Source organism: Hemiscyllium ocellatum, chromosome 32 (assembly GCF_020745735.1).
Source record: "Hemiscyllium ocellatum isolate sHemOce1 chromosome 32, sHemOce1.pat.X.cur, whole genome shotgun sequence".
Classification (NCBI taxonomy): Eukaryota; Metazoa; Chordata; class Chondrichthyes; order Orectolobiformes; family Hemiscylliidae; genus Hemiscyllium; species Hemiscyllium ocellatum.
The window spans coordinates 28,592,945-28,600,448 of NC_083432.1; the positions used below are offsets into that span (position 1 = coordinate 28,592,945).

Consider the following 7,504-nt stretch of genomic DNA (forward strand, 5'->3'; position numbering starts at 1 on the left):
TATACATAATACTTGCCTTTTTAAAAAATATTAACTCATTGGTACAGTTAAGTTTTCTTTAAGACCTCATTTTAAACAGAAAATGTACAAATATAAACTGTTCTTCCCAATGTTGTCACTCAGGTCTAACAGATTTCCCACTTGGGTTTATTACCTGTTGATGAAACTGTGCAAGGCACAGAATGTGAGAGGGATGTGTTTGTTCATTTGCAAGCCATGGTTCTCCAGGAAATGAGGTCAGAAAAAATACCCAGTGTCCCAAAAAATTATAATATCCAATTTACATTGATGATAATACCCCAAAATTACCTTCTAGTCTCTGCTATTTCAAAATATATTATTGAATGGAAAACAATGTTTCCGCTAACCTATTTGACATATAAAGAGAACAATGTGGAAGTAAAGCTTTGATAGATCTTGATTATAAATAACACTAAATTATCAAGGAAATGCATACTTTAATTTCCCAACCCCTTCTAAAAAGTCACTTAATTATACTTTAAGAGGCAAATCATTGACTCTTTATGTTTAGAAATTACACCCAATGGTTGTTCTTTAGTGAATACTGTGTGCAAATATGGAATGTTGTACTATGAGGAACTCTAATAAACTGTAATAACAAGAAAAATCTTTGAACTATGACTTTTTGAAAGGATGATGATCTAAAACCTAATGCCACTACTTATGAAGATAATTGGAATGTTTTTGAAAAGTTCTAAAACACTTGGTTAGTTTAATTATACATCTCTAAAGCAGTTAAAAAATTCTCTCTCAAGTTATAATAGATCATTTCAGAAACTGTATAAAATATTTTGATTCTGTCTGTAAAGGCCACAGTAAAATTGTTATTTAATTAAAAGATCCCTGAATAGGACTGCATAATAATATGGTATATAACTTATTGACAATAAAATCCTGTCCTCAAAAGCAACACAAGATCCAGTGACTGTGCAAATTTGAAGTTGCAATGAGTTATATAGGGTGCCTAAATAATATGAATAATGGGTTAATATTGCTGGACCATTTTTTAAAATATGGGATTATCCATAACAATTTTTGATATATCGGTCATGTTTGCGATGTTTCTACTTTCTGATTTGTAAAGATCTCATGATATTTGAATTTTATTTGGTTCTTATTGATTATTCCACCAGGTAAAATAACCATTTGGATTACATAAGTAAGGATTTCTGATTTGCTACTGTACTTCCCTATCTGCCAGTAACATTCCACAAAACACAATGCTCTTTGGGTTTATGCAATAAGCGGCTGTTGCAGTAACCAATTACATTTGTCGGGAAAGGAGGACACTGAATATATGTGCATGGCATTCACTGTACAGTACAGCCTTAAACAGCTCACATTGCAAGATGAAGAGAAGGAAAGATAGTACATTTTCTAAAATACACAAACACAAAGTCACAGTATGAGAACTAAGAGATGTGACTTAAAGATGAAGGCAGACATGTAAGCACACAGGAATTTAGACAGTAATGCTAAAGATTTTACCAGGCAAAGCATTGACATAAAAAACTGTGAGCAAGTATTGTCACAACACGAAGTATGTTTCATTGACAGGAAATATATTAACATTTTATGACTAATTGATATATCAAAATAACACATTTGAATATCCATGAGCACTATGTCTATATATATTTCCATTATAAATTCTTATAGAGTCATATAGATGTACAGTATGGAAACAGACCCTTCAATCCAACCTGTCCATGCTGACCAGATATCCCAACCCAAACTAGTCCCACCTGCCAGCACCTGGCCCATATCCCTGCAAACCCTTCCTATTCATATACCCATATCAAATGCCTCTTAAATGTTGCAATTGCATTAGCCTCCACCACATCCTCTGGCAGCTCATTCCATAGACTTACCACCCTCTGCGTGAAAAAGTTGCCCCTTAGGTCTCTTTTATATCTTTCCCCTCTCACCCTAAACCTATGCCCTCTAGTTCTGGACTCCCCCACCCCAGGGAAAAGACATTCCCTATTCACCCTAACCATGCCCCTCATAATTTTGTAAACCTCTAAGGTCACCCCTCAGCCTCCGACGCTCCAGGGAAAACAGCCCCAGCCTGTTCAGCTTCTCCCTATAGCTCAAATCCTCCAACCCTGGCAACATTCTTGTAAATCTTTTCTGAACCCTTTCAGGTTTCACAACATCTTTCCGATAGGAAGGAGACCAAAATTGCATGCAATATTCCAACAGTGGCCTAATCAATGTCCTGTACATCCGCAACATGACCTCCCAACTCCTGTACTCAATACTCTGACCAATAAAGGAAAGCATACCAAATACCTTCTTCACTATCCTATCTACCTGCGACTCCACTTTCAAGGAACAATGAACCTGCATTCCAAAGTCTCTTTGTTCAGCAACACTCCCTAGGACCTTACCATTAAGTGTATAAGTCCTGCTAAGATTTGCTTTCCCAAAGTGCAGCACCTCACATTTATCTGAATTAAACTCCATCTGCCACTTCTCAGCCCGTTGGCCCATCTGGTCCAGATCCTGTTGTATTCTGAGGTAACCCTCTTCGCTGTCCACAACACCTCCAATTTTGGTGTCATCTGCAAACTTACTAACTGAATCTCTTATGCTCGCATCCAAATCATTTATGTAAATAACAAAAAGTAGAGGTCCCAGCACCGATCCTTGTGGCAGTCCACTGGTTACAGGGCTCCCGTCTGAAAAAAACCCTCCACCACCACCCTCTGTCTTTTATCTTTGAGCCAATTCTGTATCCAAATGGCTAGTTCTCCCTGTTTTCCATGAGACCTAACCTTGTTAATCAGTCTCCCATGGGGAACCTTGTCGAACGCCTTCACCCAGAGAGTGGTGGCTGTGTGGAATGCTCTGCCCCAGAGGGCAGTGGAGGCCCAGTCTCTGGATTCATTTAAGAAAGAGTTGGATAGAGCTCTCAAAGATAGTGGAATCAAGGGTTATGGAGATAAGGCAGGAAGCGGATACTGATTAGGAATGACCAGCCATGATCATATTGAATGGTGGTGCAGGCTCAAAGGGCTGAATGGCCTACTCCTGCACTTATTGTCTATTGCCTTACTGAAATCCATATAGATCACATCTACTGCTCTGCCCTCATCAATCTTCTTTGTTACTTCTTCAAAAGAGTCAATCAAGTTTGTGAGACATGATTTCCCACGCACAAAGCCATGTTGACTACCCTTAATCAGTCCGTGCCTTTCCAAATACATGTACATCCTGTCCCTCAGGATTCCCTCGAACAACTTGCCCACCACTGAGATCAGATTCACCGGTCTATAGTTCCTTGGCTTGTCTTTACCGCCTCCCTCGAACAACTTGCCCACCACTGAGATCAGACTCACCGGTCTATAGTTCCTTGGCTTGTCTTTACCGCCCTTAAGATTTATTATGGAAATTGTCCATGTAAACCTGTCACACCCGACTTACAGTTGCCCACCACTAGTGGCATGATAAAGCTGCAGTTTTGTGCTGTTATTTCTTAAACTATTTCGCACAGAACTCCTTGTTCCCACCAACTATGCATCTCTGTTTCATACAAATTAGTATATATGTTTATTGCAAAAATGGTAAAATGTAACATTCAACCATATTTTACAAATTGGCTTCAAAATTAACACTGGGTAAAATCTGCAAACCCAGATATGGTCATGATATAGGGACAGCATGAGAAATCACTACTTATGTATAAACTGGTAAAGCACCATAATTTGAATTGATTTCTGAATAAATTAGTGAAAGTGTTTTGTACCTGAAATGTTTGAAGGTATTGGCCGAGCTGTCCATCACTAAAAACAACTTCATATTGCGGTATATTGTCTTCCCTGTGCACTTCATGATTGCATTTCACCTTGGAATGTTTCTCCTCCAAAAAAGTGCTGGAGTAGTACTTAATTTTTTTCTTGTTTTGTCTAGTCTCCTCAATTACATGTTACCACATTGTTTTCAAGTTACCTGGATTGACTTGTCTATCCAAAGCAACAGGAGTTCTCAATTACATTTTGTTGCAAATATAATTGGTTCTACATAGTTTTACATAATTATACATATAATTAAAAATTTAATCTGAAAAATAAGCTATTGATCAAAAACTAGGTAGATGTATATCTAAGATATCACTGTATAGTTTTACTTCTAACATACACTTATGAACTTGTAAACATCTGTTTTATAATCAGACCATTTGTCTACTAAAAAACATATACCTATACTATGCCTATTACAATAATGGAGTACACCTACAATTCAATGCTATAAGGACTGTATTTACAATATAATCTTGAATTTACTATTTAGGATACGGCATGGCTTTAAATCAGTAACAGTTGAAGTTAAGATTATTAAAACTTCAAAGACAGAAGCAGCTATAGGAATAGGCCTTTCAATTCTTTGAGCTTTGTCTTTCATTCAATAAAATCATGGTTGATCATGTAACACAACTTCATTTTCCTGCACCATCCCTATATCCTTTAATTCCCTTAGTGGGACTTGGTTAGCTCACTCGGCTGGACAGCTGAATTGCATGCAGATTGAGACCAAAAGTATATGTTGAATTCCTACACCAGCTGATGTTACCCTGAAGGGATCTCTTTCTCAACCTCTCCCCTGACCTGAGATGTGGTGATCCTCAGATTAAACCAGCACCATTCATCTCTCTCTAATGAGACAGTAGCCCTCTCGTCTGGAGGGGCTATGGCAACTTTTTTAAAAATTCCCTTAGTTTCCAGAAATGTATCAATTTCTGTCCTGAATATACTCGATAACTGAACAACTCTGGAGTACAAAATTCTAAAGATAGACAACACTGTGAGCAAAGGTATTTCTCCTCATCTCCATTCTAAATAGCCAAATCCTTAGTCCAAGGATCTTAATTCACTGCCATGGAAAACCTTGCTCCAGAATCCACCATACAATATCCCCTGAGAACTTTGTATATTTCAACTAGATTACCTCTCAATCTCGTACATTCTGGGGAATCTAGGCTTTGTCTACTGAAAGATCAAATTATTAATATAAATTTGTCCAGGGATGTATAGGTTTGGTGGATTAGCCATGGGAAATGCAGGGTTACAAGGATACGGGAGTCATGATTTGGAGGTGCCGGTGTTTGAATGGGGTGTACAAAGTTCAAAATCACAACACCAGGTTATAGTCCAACAGGTTTATTTGGAAGCACTAGCTTTCGGAGCGGCACTCCTTCATTAGGTGATTGTATCTCTTCATCCGGGATAGGGTAGGTGGGCGAGTCTGGATGAGATGCTCGTTGGACAATCAGTGGAGATTTGTTGGGCCAAATGGCCTGTTTCCACACTGTAGGGATTCTATAATTGTATAAAAATTTAAACCTTCAATTCTTGTTGTCATTAAAGTGAAAACTAAATGAACAGAAGTCTTTTACCTCATTTAGAGTTATTTGGAATTAATGAATGAATAGGTATATTAACTGTGTCCCATGTTCATAAACAACTTCAATAAAATATGTGATTTAACAATAGAGGATGATATACTTGTACTATGTTTGAACACTTCAAACGTATTTATTTATATTTCCATAACCTGTACAGAATAAGTTTCACAATTACGAGTTAGACCTCACAAGTGCTAAAGAAGCATCTCAGCTTTTACTTTCCAGTGTTCCTGTCATGTTTACAAGCATTCACAGAAACATTCAACTCTTATAAATTACTGGCTCTACTGAGTCAAGTTAACCCTACTTGTTTTTGTAGATGCACTGAATATATAATTCAAAACATGCATGCACACTTAAATAAAAAGACTTGCATTCACATAGCGCCTATAACGTTTCTAAGATGTCCCAATCGTCTCATAGCTAATCAAGTACATTAAAAGTGTAATCACTGTTGTACTATATGAATTTATTTTTTAAAAGTGCACAAGTACGTGTATAGTCATGTCCATTTAAGTCCTGTCTCTATGCATATATAAACTACAATTGCTTTGAATGAGCGTTTCGTCTAAGTCGCACTAGGATCCAGGAGAAATCCACTACACAGAAGGCCTGGCTACGTTGCGTTTCCTGCGCGTTATTTCCCATTTCCCTAATAACTGTCATTTTAGCCCAAAACGTCGGATCCGGAAAGTGTTACAAACAGGAAACGTTCCCCCATTAGATATTTTCTCTCTGTCTCTGTTGGAGAAAACCCGTTAGTTGCTGCTATCATTCAGCAGCTATAGCTTTGCGCTGGGGAGGAGTGGGAGAAGGACGCTGACTTACATTGTTACCCGTTTGCAGTTCTGTTTGTTTCCTTGTTGCCGTCTATGTTTCCCCGTCTGTGATGTGCCGCAATACTGGGTTTCACCAGCTACACATGTCACATCGCCTTAAAACCACCGACAGTCACGCTGCAGGCGGAGCTTCTGCACAATACCCGAGTGTACATTCAATGTTGATGTCGCCTTTGTGTGTGTGAACTCGCAACCTCCCGCTGTATATTTATTTATCTTATTTTTTTAAAAAAAAGCTCATTATCAGGTAATGCAAAATAATTTTAACCAATCTATTACCACAAGCTGCTACTCTGACAAGGTCATTATGCCTTCCATTCAAACCCTCTCAGATTCCAGGCAGTTCCGGGAAACATTCTGAACGCAGTGATTATCAGTTTAGACAATTAGACTGAAACAAACTCCCCTCCGCAGTCATAAAATGCCCATGCATTATTGTTACTGTAATGATTATATTAAACAATTATAAGCCACTTCTATTTGTGTCTTTCCTTGCCTACCTTCTCTCTTGTTCCATCCTGACTTGTAGTTTATACCATGACAAAAAAAACCCTACAGCACCAACTCAAATTCCTAATTCGTTTAGGAAGTGGGACACACAGCGAAGAGAATAGTTGCTCCTGATTGGATGAATGCGACCCCATAGCCAGTGGAAGCTGAGAATTTTGAAGATTGACAGCCACATCATCGTGGCGACCAGGTCAAACATAACGCTTTTCTGAAGAGCCAGAAATTGAATGGGTGAGCCATAACATTGGGGTCTAATTATTTCTTTAAGATGTGTTCAAAAGCTGAATAAAAATATTTTGTCAATCTCACTGTTCCATTGCTTTTATAAGTATATTAGGATGTAAAGATTGCTAATATGAATGCGTTGATCTAAGATATTAAAGATTTATTCATTAATAAATGCACTCACACATCAGACATTGCCGGTAATGCCTTAGAATGTTGTGTATCACACTAATCTAATTTTAATGCTTGCTGATTCGGGAATAAAGTCGCCATTGTCCGACTGGAACACAGGGCAGCTCCTTCATTAGACAGAGACGACTGGTGGTGGTTTAATCCGAGGGTCACCACACTGAAGTGAGAGGAGGAGCTGAGAAGGCGACAACCTTAATGGTGAGGGAATTTAACACATACTGCTGACATCCCTCTGAACCAACTGTCCAGCCAACTGAGCTCTTGCAGTGGCACCCTAATTAAATTCTAAAGGCAGAATCTTTCCACATCC

At 38.3% G+C, this 7,504-nt stretch overlaps 1 protein-coding gene across 3 annotated transcripts in view; it reads right to left on the reverse strand.

Moving 5' to 3' along the window:
• LOC132831018 (neurabin-2-like) overlaps positions 1–6,850 on the reverse strand; it is a 216,796-nt gene extending 209,946 nt beyond the window's left edge. Inside the window, exon 1 of one of the 3 annotated variants that reach the window (XM_060849048.1) lies at positions 6,768–6,850. The gene's annotated coding sequence lies outside the window, so the exon portion shown is untranslated. Of the gene's footprint in view, positions 1–6,256; positions 6,414–6,767 lie in introns of those variants that run through there. The other 2 variants (XM_060849047.1, XM_060849049.1) reach the window with 2 other exon arrangements.
• Between the last annotated feature and the right edge of the window lie 654 nt (positions 6,851–7,504).